At 33.1% G+C, this 23,481-nt stretch overlaps 1 protein-coding gene across 3 annotated transcripts in view; it reads left to right on the top strand.

The window, feature by feature from the left end:
* The window catches only part of LOC126885939 (uncharacterized), a 313,786-nt gene that overhangs the window by 159,773 nt on the left and 130,532 nt on the right, over positions 1 to 23,481 (top strand). Inside the window, exon 1 of one of the 3 annotated variants that reach the window (XM_050652760.1) lies at positions 18,520 to 18,674. The exons of 1 other annotated variant lie outside the window; for it this stretch is intronic. The gene's annotated coding sequence lies outside the window, so the exon portion shown is untranslated. Of the gene's footprint in view, positions 1 to 18,519; positions 18,759 to 23,481 lie in introns of those variants that run through there. One more of the 3 variants, XM_050652761.1, reaches the window with a different exon arrangement.

The raw sequence follows: 23,481 nt of genomic DNA, 5'->3' as shown, positions 1-23,481 counted from the left end.
ACTTTAGTTATTCATTCGCCAACTTTTTCTCGGTCTGCCTCGTTTTCTCTTTCCTTCTGGTTGCCATTTTAGTATTTCCTTTAATATTCGTTGTTTATCCATTCTTTGTATATGTCCGAACCAGATAAGTTGTTTTGTTGTTAGGTCATCTGTGATTGCCCGTTTGATTCCCATTATTTCTCTAATGCGTTCGTTGGTAATCCTTTCTCTTCTAGATCTTCCTGTGGCTCTTGTCCAAAAATCCATTTCCGTTGCTCTCAGCGTTGCCAGTATTCTGCGGTCAGTGGCCATACCTCACAGCTGTATAGAGTGATACTTTTTATTATAGTCTCATATATCTTCTTTTTATTTGCTTTGCTGATGGATTGGTCCCATAAAATGCGGTTTAACATTGTGATGGCTTTCCAGTACATCCATAACAACATTAAACAGGTAGGGACTCTGTGAAGAGCCTTGATATAAACCAACAGTCACTGGAAACCTTTCGGTCAATCCGACAAAAGTCCTTACTTTGGTGTACGTTCACTCGTACGTACCCTGTATACAGGGTGAGTCATGAGGAACTGTACATGCTCCTACCTCGTATAGAGGCTCCTATGGGGAATAACAAATGACCAATAAAAAGTGTCTGCTCCCTGCTCCCATTGTTTAATAATATACAGGGCGAGTTTCGCATTTTGACAGAAATGTGTATTCGTCATAATTTTTGAACGGTCATATCGATGTGTCTCTTATTTTGGTCAATCGTTACACTGTTACCACCTAATCAACTGATTTATTCAAACTAAAAAAAATCAGGTCCGGCTTTAAGAAATTAGTTCGTTTGGGCCTTTAAAAAAAATTTCACCCTGTATACGCTTTTTAAAAACTCTAATATGAATTTTACAAATTAGACAAATAGGCAATTAAAATGGCATATTTATTTTTTCCCCACACGATTACTCAATTTTTTATAAAAAAATCAAATTTGACTGAATTAAAAGTTTGGTAAAATGGACAATAGATAAAAAAGCAACTTTTATTACAAAAATTTTTTTTAAACAAACATTCAATTTGTGTTACCACCCAACCAACTGATTTATTCAAACTAGAAAAAAATCAGGCCCGGCTTTAAAAAATTAGTTCGTTTGGGTCTTAGAAAAAATTTCACCCTGTATACGCTTTTTGAAAACTCTAATATGAATTTTACAAATTAGACAAATAGGTAATTAAAATGGCATATTTATTTTTTCCCCACACGATTACTTAGTTTTTTATAAAAAAATCAAATTTGACTATGAATTAAAAGTTTGGTTAGATTTAAAAAAATTAACTTTTATTACAAAAATTAATTTTTTTTAAACAAATATTTAATTTATGTTTCCACCCAACCAAACTAGAAAAAAATCAGGTCCGGCTTTAAAAAATGAGTTCGTTATGGTCTTAGAAAAAATTTCACCCTGCATACGCTTTTTGAAAACTCTAATATGAATTGTACAAATTAGACAAAATAGGCAATTAAAATGGCATATTTATTTTTTCCTCAACAAGTTAACTTAATTTTTTATAAAAAAATCAAATTTGACTATGAATCTTTTGGTAAAGTGGACCATAGATTTAAAAAAAATAACTTTTATTACAAAAATTAATTTTTTTTAAACAAATATTAATGTAATTTATGTTACCACCCAACCAACTGATTTATTCAAACTAGAAAAAATCAGGTCCGGCTTTAAAAAATTAGTTCGTTTGGGTCTTAGAAAAAATTTCACCCTGTATACGCTTTTTGAAAACTCGTAATATGAATTGTACAAATTAGACAAATAATCAATTAAAATGGCATATTTATTTTTTTCCCCACACGATTACTTAATTTTTTATTAAAAAATCAAATCTGTCAAAATCGGAATTTTAACCTAAAAATGAAAAAAAAAAAATGAAACTACGGTTTAACTCGCTACAACTCTGTTCCATTTTAATATTTTTTTTCTGAAATTTTTACAGCACATGTCTCTTACCATTATGAAGACTATGAAAATTGTTATAGACTTTCAGTCTTCTTCTCGTAAAAGTTATGAATTTAAAAAAATAAAAGGTGCAGATTCGTGAATTGCAAAGTTAAATCGCAAAAATTAAGTGAAAAATTTAAAATTTATCTATTTGATCACGTCTATGTTAAACTATTAACCCGGTCTATATAGACATTTCAAATAACAAAAATTGCCGGAGAGCCAAATTTTGGTGGATAGTTAGGGTATACCATAACAAATAAAGTTTAAAAAGTCCCCATCGATCCCATGTGTGCGTCAAAAGTTAGTCGGGGTCAAAGTTCAAAATTTGAGATTTTTTGGATTTTTTTCGAAAACGGTAAGTTTTATCAAAAAACAACTTTAAACGAAAGTTGTAGATCATAAAATTCTCTACAAAAATAGTCCTTACTATTTTTTTCCTAAGAGTTGCCATTCCTGAGATATCGCGATTCAAAGAGTCACATTATAAATGATATGCACACGTTTCCACACCACCTGTGAGGTAGTGTACTCGGCGCGTTTTTTTACCGTGGTTTCCCCTGTAGGCCTACTCCACTAACTGTTTTGACAATTTTAGGATAATTTAAGGAAACAATACCGGTCAAGTTCTAGATATTACCTTATTATTGATATTGATTATTGATATTGCTATTGATTATTAGGTTAACTATTGTTTTGATTTCTTTAGATACTTTAATCAGATTCATATTCTTGAAAGTCTACTTCAACAATCAAGTCTTCTTCGATTTCATCTTCTTCCTCTTCCTCTTGCTGGATGTTCAAAAATTGTTCAAATGTGACTGAGTCATTGGTCTCTTCATTAAAATCGCAGGAGTCTTCCTCTGTTGTACTAAACTGGACATTTGAGCAAGACTGACCTTGGCAGTTGGTACACACTAGAGAACACAGCAACCCGACTTTTTTGCATCCACATTTGACACTAAAACCTTTTTTGCAATTGTAAAAAATAGTGTTAAGGAGTTTTTCTGGAGCAGGTGGGAGTAAGGTTTTAATCGGTTCCAGAGTATTATCTATTAATTTCCAACCCCAGTCTTCTGGATTCAGTTCATTGCCTAGCCATGTTTGAACTTGATAATATACTCGATACAAATGTTGAAAAGCAGATGCTGATGTTGGAGGAAGACATGATAGTTGTACTTGTTTTTTGTTTCGCGTATTTTTTACAAAAGTTAAGTATCGGTATTTATCAAGACAAATAATTTTTTTTTGAGCTCCATAAACCGCAAGAAGAAAGCTGAAAGAAAGCTGAAATGTTAACTGACAAATTAACAGCTGCGAATATTGAAGTGAAACAAGCTAAAAATGACGCAGATGTCCTTATAATTGAGACAGCAATTGAAAAATTTAAGGCAACAAACACAAAAATTGTAGTTGGTGAAGGTGTTGATTTGTTGTTACTGATTACTGCAAGGACTCCAGTAGATAAAGTTATTTATTTTCTGAAACCTGGAAGGGCTCAACAGCGAACAGAGATATATTCTTCGAATAGTTTATCGGCTTATCCCAAATGCCAAAAGTACATTTTATTTTTACATGCGATAACCGGCTGCGACACTACGTCCGCAATGTACAGAAGGGGCAAAACGTCAGTACTTAAATTATTCGAAAAAAAAAAGATTTGACTGACTGCTATAAAGTTTTTACAAAACTTGATTCTACACCGCAAACAATAATTACGGAAGGAATTCGCTTTCTTCTTGCGGTTTATGGAGCTCCAAGAAACATTATTTGTCTTGATAAATACCGATACTTAACTTTTGTAAAAAATACGCAAAACAAGAAACAAGTACAACTATCATGTCTTCCTCCAACATTAGCATCTGCTTTTCAACATCTGTATCGAGTATATTATCAAGTTCAAACATGGCTAGGCAATGAACTGAATCCAGAAGACTTGGGTTGGAAATTAATATATAATACTCTGGAACCGATTAAAACCTTACTCCCACCTGCTCCAGAAAAACTCCTTAACACTATTTTTTGCAATTGCAAAAAAGGTTGTAGTGCCAAATGTGGATGTAAAAAGTCGGGTTGCTGTGTTCTCCAGTGTGTACCAACTGCCAAGGTCAGTCTTGCTCAAATGTCCAGTTTAGTACAACAGAGGAAGACTCCTGTGATTTTAATGAAGAGACCAATGACTCAGTCACATTTGAACAATTTTTGAACATCCAGCAAGAGGAAGAGGAAGAAGATGAAATCGAAGAAGACTTGACTGTTGAAGTAGACTTTCAAGAATATGAATCTGATTAAAATATCTAAAGAAATCAAAACAATAGTTAACCTAATAATCAATAGCAATATCAATAATCAATATCAATAATAAGGTAATATCTAGAACTTGACCGGTATTGTTTCCTTAAATTATCCTAAAATTGTCAAAACAGTTAGTGGAGTAGGCCTACAGGGGAAACCACGGTAAAAAAAACGCGCCGAGTACACTACCTCACAGGTGTGGTGTGGAAACGTGTGCATATGCATATCATGTATAATGTGACTCTTTGAATCGCGATATCTGAGGAATGGCAACTCTTAGGAAAAAAATAGTAAGGACTATTTTTGTAGAGAATTTTAAGATCTACAACTTTGGTTTAAGGTTTTTTTTTGATGAAACTTACCGTTTTCGAGAAAAATCCAAAAAATCTCAAATTTTGACCTTTGACCCCGAATAACTTTTGACGCACACATGGGATCGATGGGGACTTTTTAAACTTTATTTGTTATGGTATACCCAAGCTCTCCACCAAAATTTGGCTCTACGGCAATTTTTGTTATTTGCCAAGCATTTTGATGTCTAAGTTGACCGGATTATATAGAGTCCAAAGAGAAGTGTGATGGGGAGTTGCAGATCTAGACGTGTTATAGAAAAAATGGTGAAACTTTTAATTTTAAGAGAAATTTTTTTTATTTTTATGGTAAAATTGCGATTTTGACAAATTTGATTTTTTAATAAAAAATTAAGTAATCATGTGGGGAAAAAATAAATATGCCATTTTAATTGCCTATTTGTCTAATTTGTAAAATTCATATTAGAGTTTTCAAAAAGCGTATACAGGGTGAAATTTTTTCTAAGAACCAAACGGCGTAATTTTTTAAAGCTGGACCTGATTTTCTTCTAGTTTGAATAAATCAGTTGATTAGGTAGTAATAGTGTAGGTAACGATTGACCAAAATAAGAGACACATCGATCTGACAGTTCAAAAGTTATGACGAATACAAATTTCTGTCAAAATGCGAAACTCGTTCTGTATATTATTAAACAATGAGAGCAGATACTTTTTAATGGTCATTTGTTATTCCCCATAGGGGCCTCTATACGAGGTAGGAGTATGTACAGTTCCTCATGACTCACCCTGTATATGTTACCGTTAAAACCCGATTTCAGTTAAAACCCGAATTTACTAGGAAAAACTGGTTTTAACTAAGCGCTTCAGACAATTCTAATTTTAACTAGTCAAAACTAGATTTGACTGCTACATTCAGTTAAAACAAAAATCCCGAACGGATTTCATTTAGAGTAGTTTATATTAGTTCAAAGTAGCTTTTTTGGAATAGGGCTTTTCATCGATTGCCATTTGTTTCGAGCTTCTGTCATGTGTCACATAATATTAATATATCTACACCATACGTCTCTGGTTTATATCATTGTTATACACCAATAACGTATGACGTAGATATATTAATATTATGTGACACATGACAGAAGCTCGAAACAAATGACTGTGAATGAAAAGCCCTATTACTGGCGAATACCAGTTAAAATTGTTGCAAGAGACAAAGTATGTATTACTAGCCTAATAAAATAAATAAAAATCAAAATGTAATTCCGTACAGATTGGAATAAATTTTATATCAAAGTTTAGGTGAATAGAAAAGATATTTTCAAAAAAGTATCCAAATCATATGAGGGGATCATTATTTAAGGGGTCATTTTGCACAATATTTACTTTTTTAACTGCTGAGGTAATCTACATTTAAATGAAGGTCTTTAGGATTTTTTTCTACAAAGCTGAAGGATAAATCTTTCACTTAAGACTTACTATATTAAATTTGACCCCCTACTTATTTAAATATCTATATATAAAATCTAAAAATTAAATTAAAAAAAAATATTATTTGTGTTTTAAATAAGCAATACAAATTATTTTATTTAATAGGAGAAGTTGCGCTATGTTACCAGTATTAAGCAAAAAAAATTGGTTGAAAAATATTTAATAATTTATGGGATATTTAATTTGTTTATTAATTATTACTATATTTTCAATTGCAAAACGCGGTTGTTCCCAAAACAATAGAAACATGTTTAAAATCCCATTACTTTAATTTTTATGTATGTTTTTGATAAGGGTATTGATAAATTCAAATTTCAATTTAACTCCCCTCTAAAATGACATTTTAAAATTGTTCCAATTTGTTTATAAATTGTTTTTTTAAGAACGACGCGGGGATTAAACATTTTGAAATGCTGTTTTGATAATCGGGTTCTTGGGAATTTTTCACTAATTAACAAATTTTTTTGTCCTTTTTTCTTCTTCTTTTTTTTCCTTATAGTAAAACAATTTAGTTTTGCTTAAAGAGGGGGTTTCATTAAGAATGTTCAATCTCTGAGTTGTAGATTCTAGACCTCAAAATATTAAAATATAACCAAAATCGCTTAAATAAAATATGGCTTCTTATCGAGTTACAAGGTGTTTTCTTTAAAAATTTAAAAAATATTTTTGCTCAGTATTTTAAAACTATTCGACGTATGCTTTTCATACTTGGTAGAAAGTGTAAGCACTATACACCCTATGAAATTACGGTAAATACAAGTTTCCGGCTATTACCAGAGACGTACGACAGGGGTAAGCAAATGGTTGACCCTTCCCAAATTCTACGTTACTGGCGAAATTGCCATTTTAACACAATTTTTTGATTCTCCAATACTCTCTACGTAAATAACATCCGCTTTACTCGTAACGATAAAGTCATTAGTTTTTGAGATATTTGAAGTTAAACATGTAACAACACAGTTATTTAGTTATTTTGATGAATATATTGTGCCGCTTAATTTTTAGTTTCAAACATCTCAAAAATTAATGATTTTATCGTTAAGGATGAATAATATACTCGTTAGTCTTAACGATAAAATCGTTAGCTTTCGAGATATTTGAAATTAAAAATTAAGCGGCACAAAACATTAATCAAAATAACTGTGCCGTTACATGTTTAACTTAAAATATCTCGAAAACTAATGACTTTATCGTTACGAGTGAAGAGTAAGTTATTTATTTACATAGAGAGTATTGGATAAAATGGCAATTTCGCCAGTGACGTAGAATTTGGGAAGGGTCAACCGTTTGCTTTCCCCTGTCGCGTCGTACGCCTCTGGTAATAGCCGGAAACCTGTATTGAACATAATTTCATAGGGTGTATAGTACCTACACTTACTACTCAGTATGAAAAGTATACGTCGAATAGTTCTAAAATACTGAGCAAAAATAATTTTTAAATTTTTAAATCAAACACCCTGTAACTCAATAAGGAACCATATTTTATTTAAGCGATTTTGGTTATAACTTAATATTTTGAGGTCTAGAATCGACAACTCAGAGATTGGACATTCTTAATGATCTGTATCGACCATTTGTAGTCTCTTTGGTATGTCTTCCGCGTATTTATTGTTTATTTCTTCTGTTTTTCATCGTCATCGGTGGCGTTACAGCTCTTTATGAGCCAAAGCCTTCTTCAGAACAATCCTCCATTCGCCCCTGTCTCTGTCAACTCTTCTTCTCTATGCTCTAATTCCAATAGATTTCAAATCATTTTCTAGGTTGTCTTGGTACCTAAGTCTCGGTCTTCCTCTTGTTCGTTGTCCTGTCGGTCCTCTTCGGTCAAAAACTTTTCTGACTATGACATCTTCCTCTCATCTGATTACATGACCTATCCATCTAATGCGTGCTACCTTAATGAATTTTACAACGTCAGGTTCTCCAAAACTTCTATACTACGCAAAGTTGTAACGCCTGCGCCACAAACCTTGTTCTCTTATGCCTCCATATAATGGTATCAGTATTTTTATTTTTTCTGTTTTTAGCTTGTCAAAATTCTAGATATTTTTTCTTATTTCGTTGAGCTTGCATTCTTATTTTTTTTTTCATTTTTAATTTTTCCATTACTAATATGTGATCTGAATCAGCGTTTGCTTCCCTGTATGATCTGACATCGTTTGTTAGTCTTGACCATTTTTTTTTAAATAAGTACCTTCTCTTTGGCCTGGGAATAGCCATGTTATTTTATGTTGCTTTTGATGTCTGAATTTTGTACTCGGGCGTGTGTCCAGTTATTTCCAAAGGTAAGTTGCACAGTCTTATTCCATTGCCATTCGTTTCTTCGTTAAATGTTTCTTTCCATGCAACTTTCCTATTATTCTCCTCTTTTTAAACCTTGAAATTGAAGTCTCCTATCATCATTATCAGAATGTCGTTTCTGGGTACGTTTTCACAAGCCTCTTCTAGTTGTTCGTAGAAGTCCAATTTGTCTTCATTACCTACATCTTCTGTTGAAGCAGAATGTTCGTAAATTGTAGAGTTGAGGAACAAAAATGGGAGATTTAAGGAACAAATAAAACGTTGTTTACCCAATGGCTGTATTTTAAGAACTACGTGTTGAACAAACGTTGAATGCAACACACTATACAGTAAATAGTAAAGCGGCCAGTAGATGGCACTGCTATAAAAATATTTAATTTATTTATCTATATCCAACACTCCCACTAGATAAACAAATTAAGAAAATAGATAACATTTATCAAATGTTTATTACACTATCTTAACTAAACCAATCTCTTTCAAAAACTTATTATGTTTCACAGAACTCGAGCTTTTTGTCAAGAGATCAGCTGGCATGTTAGCCGTGTCCAAATATTCCAGCTTTATAGTATTTTTACTACAAAAGCGATATTACGTAGGTCAAAATTTTTGACGTAAGAGATCTGTCAAAACATTAGAAAGTGACTTTTCATTATTGCCATGTTTATTATAAATATGGCAATAATGAAAAGTCACATTCTAATGTTTTGACAGTTCTCTTACGTCAAAAATTTTGACGTACGTAATATCGCTTTTATAGTAAAAATACTATATCAAACCTTTGTTTACAGCTTCTTTGACAAAATGATATCGGATATCAATGTGTTTCGTCCTCCTATTCAATACAGGATTTATTGCTAATTTATGAGCTCCCATATTATCATTATATTAGTATAACGATTTCATCAATACCCAACATCTCATACAACAAATTTAAAAAAAAATAGCCTCTTTAGCAGCTTCTTCTTCTTCTTCTTCCTTTATTGGGTTATATCCCTCGGGATAATTCGCCCAGCTTACACCAGGGAAATACTCTTGTCTTGCTCTGGGCAGTCGAATATTTCCAAATATATATGTTAAAGCCTCAATTTTTTTTTTTTTTTAAATATATATTAGCAGGAACATCTTCGTATAGGGCCAGACAGTCCCTACAGGAAAGGCAATATTATACCATAAGCGTTAAGACTTTTATCATTTGGAGGTCCAATATCTTTTTATATCTTTATCTTCTTAATTTTTTTAATTCAAATTTGGGAATTGATTAATTTATAAATTAAGTTTGGCTAAGTTAAGGAATTTAAGGATCAGGTTAATCCTACGTGGATTAAGGTTGGACATAAGTAGGCAAATTTCAATGGGAGTAGGGATATTTGTCTTGGCTAATTCTTTATATAGGTCAAAATTGGGTGACATATTTATAGGGCACTCAAAAATCAGATGATTTAAGGACCCAACTCGGCCACAGTCACAATATGGGTCATCTTTTACTCCTATCCTGAATAGGTGAACTGGAGTAGCACAATGACCTGTCCTCATTCTAATAATGGTGGTTATATGTCTTCTGTCTTGGTATGCAAAATTGTGGTACCAGGGGAGTTTATCTATCTGACCTACAATTTTAAAGTAAAATGAATTATTTCGATTTTTCCCCTGCCATTCTTGCTTCCACCGATTCCAGATGGAATGCTTGATGTCTGGTAGAAAGTTGGAATAGTGAAGAGTGATATCAGCAGCTACATTTAAGGTTCTACCTATATTAGCTAGTTTATCAGCCACCATGTTCCCTTTAATATTCGAGTGTCCTGGAATCCATGCCAGACTAATATTAACGTTATTTTCTTTCGCTTCAGTGATGCCTCTCTTGGTCATGAACGATGAATGTTCTGTTTCCATAGAATAGGTTGATCTGCCTATTTTCTGTAAGGCACTTTTAGAGTCCGAGCAGATGATTGCTTGTTTAATCCCATTTTTCAAAATAATTTGGAGGGCATGATTAATTGCGACAATCTCAGCCGTACATATTTGGGTATACTTAGGTAGTTTACTGGTATAAGAATAGTTGATCTCTCGGCTAAAGACACCAAAGCCTGCTGATCCTTCATCATCAACCGAGCCGTCCGTGAAGAATTTGGTGTGACTAGGTTTATTTAGAATTATTTTTTGGAGTTGAACTGAGGCAAGTTCATCTGAACGATTAGATTGGATATTTATGATTGGAATTGTTGATAATTGATGGTCTAGTTCAAAGTTATGGCATGGGTATAAGTCACTTAAATATAAGTTGGGATAAGTACTTTTAAATTTGTTTTTTAAAAGCACTAGAAATGGAATACTTCTGTTTTTCCAATGATTTTGGTTCCTTTGAATTGCCAAGTCTAACAGGTCGAGAGCGGAAATAATTGGGTTGCCAATTAACATTAAATTTTTTAATATAAATTTAGAGCTAAGCCATTCCCATCTAGATTTAAGCGAGATCTGACCACTTTCACTTAAGAGAGCATGAATAGGGGTAGATTTCATGCATCCAGTTATAATTCGGATACTTTTGTATTTTAGTTTCTCCAATCTTTTAATTAAGGAAGTTGGACAATCGAAAATTACCTGGCAGCCATAGTCCAGATGGCTCTGAATCAGACCATTGTGTACAATTTGTAAGGTTTTTGGATCACTTCCCCAATAAGTCCCACAAAGAGCTCTCATCACATTCAGGCCACGATTTACTTTTAGTTCTATTGAGTTTACATATGAATTCCACTTTAAGTTTTTTTGAATATTTACCCCCAGGTATTTGACTGAATCCACCCAACCAATATTCTGGTTACAAAATATTACGTTAGGGGGAGAGATTTTCGTGTTTCCTTTTGTAAATAATATTGCAGAAGATTTGTTCTTAGACAGATTTAAATTGTGGTCTAGCAACCATGATTCCATCTGAATCAATAATTTATTTACATTAATTACCAATTCATTAATATCACTCCCTCTAATCAGAAGAACCAAATCGTCTGCATACTGAATTAGTTTGCATGAAGAGGGGATTAAATTATACAGGGAAAGACAATATAGGTTGAAGAGGATAGGGCTTAATGGGGAACCTTGGGGTAGTCCCAGACTTGATTTTCTTGGGCCATGGGTTTGTCCCAGTTTGTCTTTGACAAATAGCTCTCTATCATTTAGAAGGCAGAAAATCAAATTAGCCAGTTGGGTTGGAATGTTATACTTTAATAATTTGGAATACAAGAGTGATATATTGACATTATCATAAGCAGAAGAGATATCTAGAAATATGCCAACAGTGTATTGATTTTGAGCGAAGCCTATTTGAATTGTTGAGGTGAGGTATGTAAGGCATTCCGTACAACCTCTACCCCTTCTAAATCCTAGTTGTAGTGGATTAAAAATCTTATTATGTTCCACAATCCACTCTATTCTATTCTTTATAAGAGTTTCGAGCATTTTGCCTACACATGAAGAAAGAGCTATTGGTCTAAAGTTTAACGGATTATTACAATCTTTATCTATTTTGATTATAGGTAAAATTACTGATTGTTTCCACTGAACAGGAACTATACCCGTTCTAAGACTTTCATTGAAAAGTTGAATTAATAACAAAGATCCAACAACGGGAAGATTTTTTAACATTGAGTAGGAAATCTGATCCAAACCAGGAGCCGAGTCAGATTTAATTGAGAGGGAGTTCTGATACTCGTCGAGAGCAAATGGCGGTTCTAGGGCTTGAGGAGATCTAACCAATACTTTATTGACAGCAGAAAGGGGGGTTAAGCAACATAGAATTTCGTGGGATATAGGAGTAGAGGGCAATTGTGTATATATTGAAGGTTTCGAAGCCGATACCTTATTAATTTTCTCCCACACAACTTTTAGAGGAGTGTTTCTATTTAATTTACTGCAAAATAGTCTGAAACTATTTTTACGTTTTGATTTTAGGAATTTTCTTGATTTGGCTATATTCTTTTTAGCCTCGATATAGTTTTCCATTGAGGGGATATTTTTAAATTTTTTTAAGGCAGACACTCTCGCAGAGACGACTTCAGCACATGAGTCATCCCACCATGGAATGTGGTATTTGGAATTATTAGGAGGGTGAAGCCAAGGTATTGTTTCATCAGCTACCGATGATATGGAGTTAGTAAAAAATTCGTAATCTTCCCTGGGAGAAGCTAAGAAAATGCTGTTTAAATTGTTATGATAAGTAGACCAATCAGCTTTCTTTAGATTTCTTCTTTTACATGAATGCGGGGGAGATTGAGGACATACACCTATCTGACATATTATGGGGAAGTGGTCACTAGTTCCAGTATCTGAAATAGTGGACCACTTGCCCACACTGGCTGCCACATCGACTGATGCCATTGTTAGATCTACTACCGACTTACTGCCTCCTGGGGCCACCAGTCTAGTTGGGGACCCATCATTGAGAAATACTAGCTCAAGTTCCTCCAAAGAATCAAAAATAATCCTACCATTGTGACTGTCTCTAGAACTACCCCATGCCTTATGATTACAATTTAGATCACCCATGATTAAAAATGGCTTATTAAGTAATTTAACAAGGGAAAACCAGTTGGATTTGGAGATAGAGTTGTCTTGTGGACAGTATATATTAAGAATATTCAAATTAAAGTTAGGGAGAAATGTGAGTTGGAATTGGACATCATGATTGAAGCCTGGATTGGCAATTTGAATTTCCCTATAATCAATATTATTTTTGATAAGAGTAATTAATCCGCCATAGCCATCCTCTCGATCTTTTCTGATTATTTGATACCCTCTACATCTTATAACATGTTGGTTTGAGAGCCAAGATTCGCTAATAAGGATTATATCTGGGTTAAGGTTTTTTATAAGGATTTTTAGATTGTCAGAATTAGTGTTATACGAACGTATATTCCACTGAATAATAGTTATCGGAGTGTTAGGATTCATTATAAAGAGTATGTTTGCTAGACCAAGGAGTCAAAAGATCTCGAATCCTCAGGCTCGAGATCCTCTATTCCCCTCCGACCCTGGTTTACATTTGTATTGAAAGGTGATACACTTTTGTTTATGCTAGTCTTTAGATCTGCCATATTGTAAGGAATGGAGTATGATTTTGAGTTTATTAAGTCCCCAATGAAGGTCATGACGAGCTCCCTGTGAGATTGGTTCAGCATAGACATGGCCTGATTGAAATCCAAATGAAGTTGGGATAAAGATTGTGAGTTAGTGATTTGAGAATCAGAGTGAGCAGGATTGAATTTTGAAGTCGAAGGCTCATTTATTCTTCTACCTGATGGATTAATAAGTAGTCTTTGGTGGGAGATTTTATCATAACCTGTATTTTCTTGTATTGAAGGTCTTCTTCTTTTTGGTGGAGATTGAGTGACTTGACTAAAAGGTTTTGAATATTGAGCTGAGGCTGCAGACCTCCTCTCTTGTGGTAAGATGCCATTAGAATTATTCTGATCGCTATGTAAGGGGGGGAAATCGTTTATGTTTAAAGATGAAATATTATGGATCCTAGGAACCTGCTGACTTGCCTCATAGAAAGATAGATTAGAAAAGGACATTAGATCCTTAATATCTTTTTGTCTGACTCTCTCTCTACAATTACGACTATTTGATTCATGGTCAGAAGATTTGCAGAAAATGCAATATTTTGTACACGTATTAGATGAAGAATCCTCATGAGAAGTTCCGCATCTAGCACATTTCTTTTTTCCTCTACATTGGTTCGTAGAATGGCCATAAAGTAAGCAATTTCCACATTGAAGAACAGGGCTGATGAATGGTGTGACCCTCATTGGTAGTTGATATATGGAAATTTCTTTAGGAATAGTTTTTCCTGAAAAAGTTATGCTAATAGTTCCCGTGGAGACAAATTCAACCTTTGAATCCACTTGTACTCTCCGGTTCATTCGCTTTACACTTAATATCTTACATAAAGCCAAGTTGGTTTCTGATGCCTCCTTTATTTCTTCCTCTGTGAATCTTTTATTAACTCCCCTTACTATACCCCTACAAGAAATCTGATGAAATGGAATGAACACGTCATACCCTAGGGCTTCCCAATCTTTCCTCACAACGAAATCGTTGGCTGCTTTTCTAGTGGCAAATAATACCCCTATCCTGTTTTTACCTTTTCTACTGATTTTCGTGATGTCTTTAATTTTTAAAACAGAAATAGATTTAGCTATACTTAACACGTGGTAATCTCCAATATTTTTATCCTGACCCTGGACAAATACTTCATAAGGACCTATGTCGGTCTCCGAAAATAGTATTTGTTTTTTTCCTTTAAGACTTTTCTGAATAATTGGAGGTTGAGATTGACATTCATGTTGGTTGATTTTATTAGGAGGGTCAGGTGGTGGAGGAGGATCGGGAGGAACTTCTTCCTCCATCTTATGCGGCAGATTGACGAATTTAAAATCTATGCCAGTCGATGCAAATTAGAAATTAACAGGGAAATATAGATAGTTTTGGCCCTTACCCTTTGGATGAGTCGTCCGTTCACCTCGAACGATAATCACAGATTTGTCTTTTTTAAGTTTTCTTCCAAAAAATCAAATGTCAAACACAACAAAATTCACAACAGATATTCACTGCGAAAAGAAGCCGAGGCTGTTCATCCCAGCGGACCTCGACTTCTTATCAACGATAAATAAAAAATTAACAAGAATTAACAACTGTTTTCACACTAAATTAGGTTTGATGAGGTTTTTTTAGCAAAAATTAAAAACTGTCAACCCTCTTTAGCAGCTTCCGATACTGCTATGTATTCCGCTTCTGTGCTTGACAGAGAAACACTATTCTGTTTTCTGCTTTCCCAGACAATAGGTCCACCAGAAAACTGAAAATAGAAGCCAGTATAAGATTTTCTGTCATGAGAATTACTCCCCCAACTTGCATCTACAATATCTACATAGCCTTTCAAATAATTATCATTTTTTGAAAAAGTTAAACCATAGTCTTTTGTAGCCTTTAAGTATTTTAATATTCGTTTTACATGCTTCCAATGCGTTTCTGAATGATAATTATTAAATTGACTGAGATAACTTACAGGATATGAAATGTCTGGTCTTGTCAAAACTGACAGATACATAAGACCACCTATTAAATTCTGATAAGGCACTTGAGCAGATGCATTATCGTCTCTATTCAAATTTAAACAATTTCCATTGGGGTAGAAACCTCTTTCGAATCCTCCATATTGAACCTTTTCAACAACTGTTCAATATAGGATTTTTGATCTAGAGTTATAACACCATTCTCTTTATTATGAGTTACTCTCATACCTAAACAATTCTTAATTTCTCCCAAATCTTTAATTTTGAAACATTCATTTAATTTCAACTTTAAATTATCTGATTCATCTGAATCATTAGAAAAAATAAAAAAGTCATCAACATAAACAGAGATAATGGTTTTTAGATTATTTTTCATCTTTGTGTATAGACATGGCTCATAATCAGATTTCTTATAACCTAGATTAATTAAGAAATTATCAACTTTTTCATACCAAGACCGAGCTGACTGTTATGACCATATATGGCTTTCTTGAGCCTTAATACTTTATTATTCTCAATTTCTAAACCTTCAGGTACTGTCATAAAAACTTTTTCTTTTAAATCACCATTTAAAAAAGCCGTCGCAACATCAAGATGAAAAATATCCAAATTCAAATTTGCTGACAAAGCAAATAAAAGTCTTAATGTAGAATGCCTTATGACTGGAGAAAAGGTTTCATTATAATCAACACCAAATTTTTGAGTGTAACCTTTTGCTACCAGTCTTGCACGATATTTCACTTTACCTGAGTTATCAACCTTTTTCTTGTATACCCACTTACACTTCACTATAGTGAAGTGGGAAGACCCACTTTTACCGTGACCTGAAGATGCTGTGAATATTGTAGACAGCGAAACCGGTCGTCAGTTGTAAAATAAATTGTTTGTGAGAACGTCTCTTATTTCTTTACTACAATAGTATGGACTCGCACATGCAACCCATTCATTTTTTGGTATAATTAACTTACTTATAAAAATTATTTTAGCAGTATTTTGTATATTTCATGAACTACTATTTATTTTGCTAACCTGAATATACAGGGTGTCCCGGAAAATAGTGCGTTCCTTAAAGGTATAGGTAGAAGGCACCATGTAGAACAAAAAATGCAACTGTTTGACCAAAAAATTAAAATGTATTTTGGTATGTAAATTTAAATCTGACAACTATGTGCGGTACGCAAATTTAAGCATAGACAGTCCCATGTAAACAGATAGAAGATAGATAGTAAACAGATAGTTTTAAAGAATACTGTTTAGTGTCAATGCCGAGAATTTTTTCGAATAGTGAGTGTATTACCTATTGTTATTACCTATGAATGGTGTTTGTGAAAGGTTACTTGAAACGTCTATTCGATATAATAATTATTTTCAAGTAAGTACAACTTAGTTATTTCAGTTCACAAGTAAACAAATTACTGAGACATTATCTGGTGTATTTAAATTCCACTGTAAACTATTAAAACTATGTAATTCAGTTAAAGCCTTCAGCAATACTATACTCAGCATTCAACCCATTTAAACCTTACTAAATACATAATACTAGTTCAGTTAAAAGATGTGTTTTTACGTTAAAAAATGTGTAATTCGTTTAAAATTATGCAATAGGTATTTCAATACATTTCAAAAGAGAATAATTTTAGTAAACAAATAATAAATACATAAGTATTACCTACTATTAGGTTGGATTATTTTAAATACTGTTAATCACAATCACAAACGAGTTCTTATTATCTGTTATTATTCCGTATTGCGTACGATGTTGCCAGTTTATTAAAATTTCCAAACATTAAAATACAGGTATATGGAAAACAATGTTAACTTTTTTTTGGAAACGGTTAACTTTAGAAAAAAATGGTATAGGACTTTTTTGTTCCAAATTGTGTATTCTCTCCATACCTTAAAGGAACGCACTATTTTCCGGGACACCCTGTATACTTTTATATACAGTCGGAAAAATGAAAGAATACCCATGAACGATCACAGCAATCACTTATTTTGTAGTTGCTGTCTTTTTCAATAAATAACAAACGTTTGTTATAGAAAAAGATAGCAAATACAAAATAAGTGATTAATGTGGGCTTTTCATTCACAGTCATTTGTTTCGAGCTTCTGTCATGTGTCACATAATATTAATATATCTACGTCATACGTTATTGGTATATACTGGTGTCTCGTAAATTGTAGGACAAAACTGCATTAAGTTGTGTAGAATAAATAAAACACACTGGAAAAATTAAAAATTAAATTTGAAATTAATACAAAATGAATAACTTTTACGGTGAACAAGTATGGAATTTAAATACATATATGAATAAATATATGAATATAAATATACATTTTAAACGTTATTTTTTTGTATTTAGATTTAGTGCAATTCCGTTATCTGTTAATGGCAACAACGAAGTGATTCACGAACAATAATTGTCAGTCTTAACACAGGTTTACATTGGGAAAAAAAAGTGTACCAGTTTTATATGACGCGAAGTGTACATATTGTTTTATTACAATTAAGTTTGTAACACCTGAATAGTTTTGCTTCCCTTCCCCTTCCCTTAATAAAAATATTTTCTATCAAACAAACTTCTTCTTCTTTATGTGCCATCTCCGCGACGAAGGTTGGCAATCATCATTGCTATTCTCACTTTCGACACTACAGCCCGAAAGAGTTCAGTTGAGCTGCATCCAAACCATTCTCTGAGATTTTTCAGCCAGGACATTTTTCTCCTACCTATGCTGCGCCTTCCTTGAATCTTTCCCTGCATAATTAATTTTAGGAGTTCAAACAAACAATACACACTAAACATATCAAAATAGCGTGTACCAAAATAGGTATAAAGTCACTGCGTACGCTAAATAATGACGTCACTGGCTTGATGAAGTTTAATTCACGTGTACCTAACTTTTTTATTTGCGTACACGTTAGCGTGTACCTAGACACAGCGAAAACCATTGCGCTAACTTCTTGCTCTTTAATCATCGATGTTGTAATATCGATATGATATCGATATTAAACTCTCTGTCGTCGATTATTTTCACAAGTCGTTGAATATGTCGAATGTCAACGTCAACACAATAAAATGTCAATTTTAAACTAAAGCCGACACAAATTCTGAACTGAAATAATTCTTAATTCTAACAACAAATCTAATAATATTAAACCTATGGGTAGAACCAGAAAATATATTATTGAAAAAAGAAAAGAGAAATAATTAAAGTAAATAGTGGAGGTATTGTGATTTTTTTTTTCAAATTAGAGGCTTCAGCTTCCATCATTTTTTGTTATTAAAATTTAACGAAAATATTAATTCTTGGTAAGTTAAGCCCAGCTTTGGACTGATTATTTAGTACGTATAAAAGCAAGAATGGAAGGTAATGCAGAGTTTTCCATGAATTTATTGTATTAAATAAAAGTTGCCTTCATTATTTACAACTGTAATACACCAATGGATTTGGCCATGGAAATATAGAATTGAAAGAATGAAACTGACAATTGACAAAATGAAAGAAGAGAGTATTGAAATTGAACTAAATAGGTAGAAAGAAAACGACCATCATCATCAATGATGCTACAGCCCTATAAAAGAGCCTAGACCTTCCCGAGCCTATTATGCCAGTCAGTTCTATCCATAGCTAACTGTTGCCAGTTTGCTGCGCCTATTTTCTACCATCCTCATCTACACCACCCTTCCATCTGAGTTTTGGCCTACCCCTATTTCTACTTCCCACAGCTTATAATATAAGAATTCTTCTAAGAGTGTTATTCTGCTGTGGTATTGCTAGATGTCCTGTCCTAAAGAAAACAAAACAATATTAAAACTAAAAAACATAGAGAACATTATTCAAGAGAAGCCCTTACCAAGTCTAGTTAGCCTTGGGATTCTTTTTATAAAATTACTTTAGAAAACAAATTTTAAACGCAGACGTTCATATAGTCACGTCTCTTTGTAAAGAGACTCTTGTAAGTGTCTCACAACACTTACCTTACTTACTTATTCCCTTTCACTCTATGTGGAGCATAGGGCGTCAACTGTCTGCCTCCAATCTATCCTATCCTTTCTACTGATCTTTATTTCTGCCCAGGTTTTCCCAATACAGTACAACCTCGTTTAACCGGAATAACTGGGACTGGAAGCTATCCAGTAAATCGAAAATCCGGATAATCCGGAAATATAATAAGGTTAATAAAACTACATGTGAAATGATAACTTACTGTACATATTTACACCCTATATGATTTATGCGAGCATTAGTTTTTATTTACAAAAAAGTATTGTAAAAGTCTTGTTGTGTGTAAAACTTGTAAATGGATGCCGTAAATAAATAAATAAATAAATAAATAAATATATTATTCTCTTTCCAACGTGTCCCTAGACCGTCCGATCACTCAAGGCAACAAATTAGTGACCGGGAAATCGCATGATGTACATACATACATACAATTATCAAAATTATTTTTTTTATTTTTTCATTTCGAATTGATCTGGATAATCCAGACATCTGGATGAACGAGGTCCGGATTAACGAGGTTGTACTGTAGCATTAATTTCTTTCTCCACACTTCTTTTCCACGTTTCTACAGGTCTTCTCTTTTCATGTGGTTTGTATTCTAGGGCTTGCCTCGCTACATCTGTGTCAGGTCTCCTTAGTATGTGCCCCATCCAACACTACATTTCCTTTTGCTTAGATATAGGTTCCTGGTTAGTTCCTGTCCGTAACTCTTGGTTTGATATTCGGTTTGGCCAGTAAATGTTCAGAATCTTCACTTAGACATTTATTTATGAATACCTGCATTTGTCCAAAACATTTTCTTGACACTTTCCAAGTTTCGGCTCCATATAGTGGCACAGTCTTCATGTTGCTGTTGAATAATTGTGTCTTGGTTTTACTTGTCATCTGACATGAAGACCACATTTTCCTTAGCATATTGAATGCACTGTGAGCTATTCCTATTCTCCATTTTACGTCCTACTTCGTAATAATTACACAATAATCTGATTAGGACTGGCTCAATGATTAATATATATCGACAGTTGAAAGGTAAAAGGTTGTAACCCACAAATCAACTTTTTTCAGTAGAAAGTAGAAAAAACGCCACATTTAAGTAATTTTATGAGGAATTAACCCAATTTATTTTCGTTAATTTATAAATGAATTAATGATCAACAAATTAATGAAAAGATTATTAGGTTAATTACTCAAAGAATTACTTAAATGAGATGTTTTTTCTACTTCCTGAAAAAAGTTGATTTGTGGTTTACAACCTTTTACCTTTCAACCAGCGATAAGCCATTAACGCTTTCAACTCCAGTTAAGTTAATCACCCCTCATTTTTTTATCAAGAAAATGTGACTTAATCTCATATAATCACATTATCAGCCTTCACTTTATTTTGTTATTTGGTAATAATGACGCTATGAGATACAAAGTGTGTAACCTACAATTTTACCAAAACGTGTTTATTTCATTAAAGTTATCCCTTTTTTAAGGGGATAGGTGCAAAATCTTTGTCTAATCCTATTTAAATGCATTTTTTCAAATCCTGAGAAAACTAAACTGCGCGTCATAGAAAACGGGCACCCTAAAAAATGGGTAATTTTTGAGGTTGCGTATCTCCTAAGCCTGTTGTCTGATTTAAGTGATTTTTTGAATATCTTGTAGCCTTATTCTTTGTCAATATCCCTGTAATAATATTTTTGCTAAACAGGTAAATTTTCATTGTATACCGGGTGTACGAATCAAACTGTGTTTTTTTTCTCAAAGTTCGCAACACCCTGTGGAATATCCTAGCATTTATAAAATACTGAAATTAAAACCCAACTATAGCCACAGGTTTTCTCAACATTCTCTTTTTTGATTCATTCGCTTATGTTGGATAATACAAAAGTTAGGTACTTTAACAATTAGCCATGTTCTTTTTCAGTACAGGGTGTTTCTAAACAAGTGCGACAAACTTTAAGGGGTAATTCTGAATTAAAAAATAATGACAGTTTTCTTTATAATCGTATGTTCGCAAATGCTTCGTTTGCGAGATACGAGATGTTGAATTTTTTCTTACAAACTGACGATCTAATTATTGCTTTAAAACCGGTTGAGATATGCAAATGAAATTTGCTGGGTTTTAAGACGTAGTTATTGCACATTTTTTGACATACAATTAAGAATTTTATATTCACCATTGGCGTGCATACGGGTAATATGATCAGTCATATTACCCGTATGCACGCTAATAGTGAATATAAGATTCTTGATTGCAAGTCAAAAAATTCGCAATAACTATCTCTTAGAACCTACCAAATTTCATTTGCATATCTCAACCAGTTTTAGGGCAATAAAATAAATAGTCAGTTTGTAAAACAAAATTCAATATCCCGTATCTCGTAAACGAAGCATTCGCAGACATAAGTTTATAAAGCAAACGGTCATTATTTTTTCATGCAGAATTGCCCCTTAAAGTTTGTCGCACTTATTTACAAACAACCTATACTGATGAAGAACATGACTAGTTGTTAAAGTACATAACTTTTGTATTATCCAACATAAGCGAATAAATCAAAAAAGAGAATGTTGAGAAACCCTGAGGCTATAGGGTTGGGTTTTAATTTCAGTATTTTATAAATGCTAGGATATTGCACAGGGTGTTGCGAACTTTGAGAAAAAAACACAGTTTGATTCGTACACCCAGTATACAATGAAAATTTACTTGTTTAGCAAAAATATTATTACAGGGTTATTGACAAAGAATACGGCTATAACATATTCAAAAAATCACTTAAATCGGACAACAAGTTACGGAGATACGCGACATCAAAAATGACCTATTTTTTAGGGTGCCCGTTTTCTATGACGCGCAGTGTAATAAGTATTTTTGAAAAATTTAAATGCAGTATGAAAGATTACATTATTACCGAGGGCCGAAAGTTCCTGAAAACTTCTATAATGTTTATTTTAATAAGTTACAGGGGTAAAAAAAAAGAGAAAATTTATTGCGATTTCAAATATTTTATTGAAAAAAAAAACATTTTGTTTATTCTAAGGGAATTTCGGTCCTCGGTAATAATGTAATCTTTCATTCTGCATTTAAATTTTTCAAAAATATTTATTAGTTTTCCCAGGATTCGAAAAAAATTAATGCATTTAGCATTGTAGCCAAAATTTTGTGCCTACACCCTTAAGTAATTTAACGTGTTGGGCACGGGTGTAAATAAGAAATAAAGAGTCTCTGAGCCAAGATACTTTAAACTATGCTTATGTACCTGTGACCGCTTTTGTTGTCTCACCGGCTCATTGCCTATATGTGTGACACGTTGTTAGTGTCACACCATACTCAAAGTGTTTATATTTATATAGTGTCACACCATATTCAAAGTAATTTAAGTAAAAAAATTTATCGGAACTCTATATTGTTGTGCAAAAGATTACATTATAACCTCTAACATTAACAGTATAATTCCAGTTTGAAAATAAGTCATACCCACTTATTGGAATAGCTTTCGTGCCAAGCAAAAGTATTCCTATATCCGGGATATTATAATAACCGATCATTAATGGCTAGTAGAAACGTTTCGGGACCTCAAATTTATGTTCCTTAAACCGGGATATTCTTATAACAGGTATTCAAATAACCGGGTTCGACTGTATATATATTTCAAAACTGTTTTTCTAATTTGTTGCATTTTGGGCTTAGGCCAGTTTGCATCTCATAACGTCATATGTAAGAAAGCTTAAGATTCAGATTGATTTACACTAAATACCAATTCAATTCTCATTAGCGGAAGTGAAAGTTGAGCAAGGGCGGACCCAGGGGGGCTGTCGTAGGCTTGCCGACTGACAAAACAGCCTCCTTCGGTAACGCCTGCTATTCGATTATTCGAACTTCTTAAAATGGTAAGGCACTTTTTACACACTTGAGTGCCATAAAGACATTCAAAACTTGTCGTTATTAAAGTATTCTTAATTGTCAAATAACGAAAAATCAGAGATTTTTTTTTTAATTCTGGGGGGGGGGTTTAAACTCTTTAAACACTGTTGTTACAG

Source organism: Diabrotica virgifera, chromosome 6, assembly GCF_917563875.1.
Source record: "Diabrotica virgifera virgifera chromosome 6, PGI_DIABVI_V3a".
NCBI classification, from domain to species: Eukaryota; Metazoa; Arthropoda; class Insecta; order Coleoptera; family Chrysomelidae; genus Diabrotica; species Diabrotica virgifera.
This window is presented reverse-complemented; position numbering and strand designations above follow the sequence as displayed.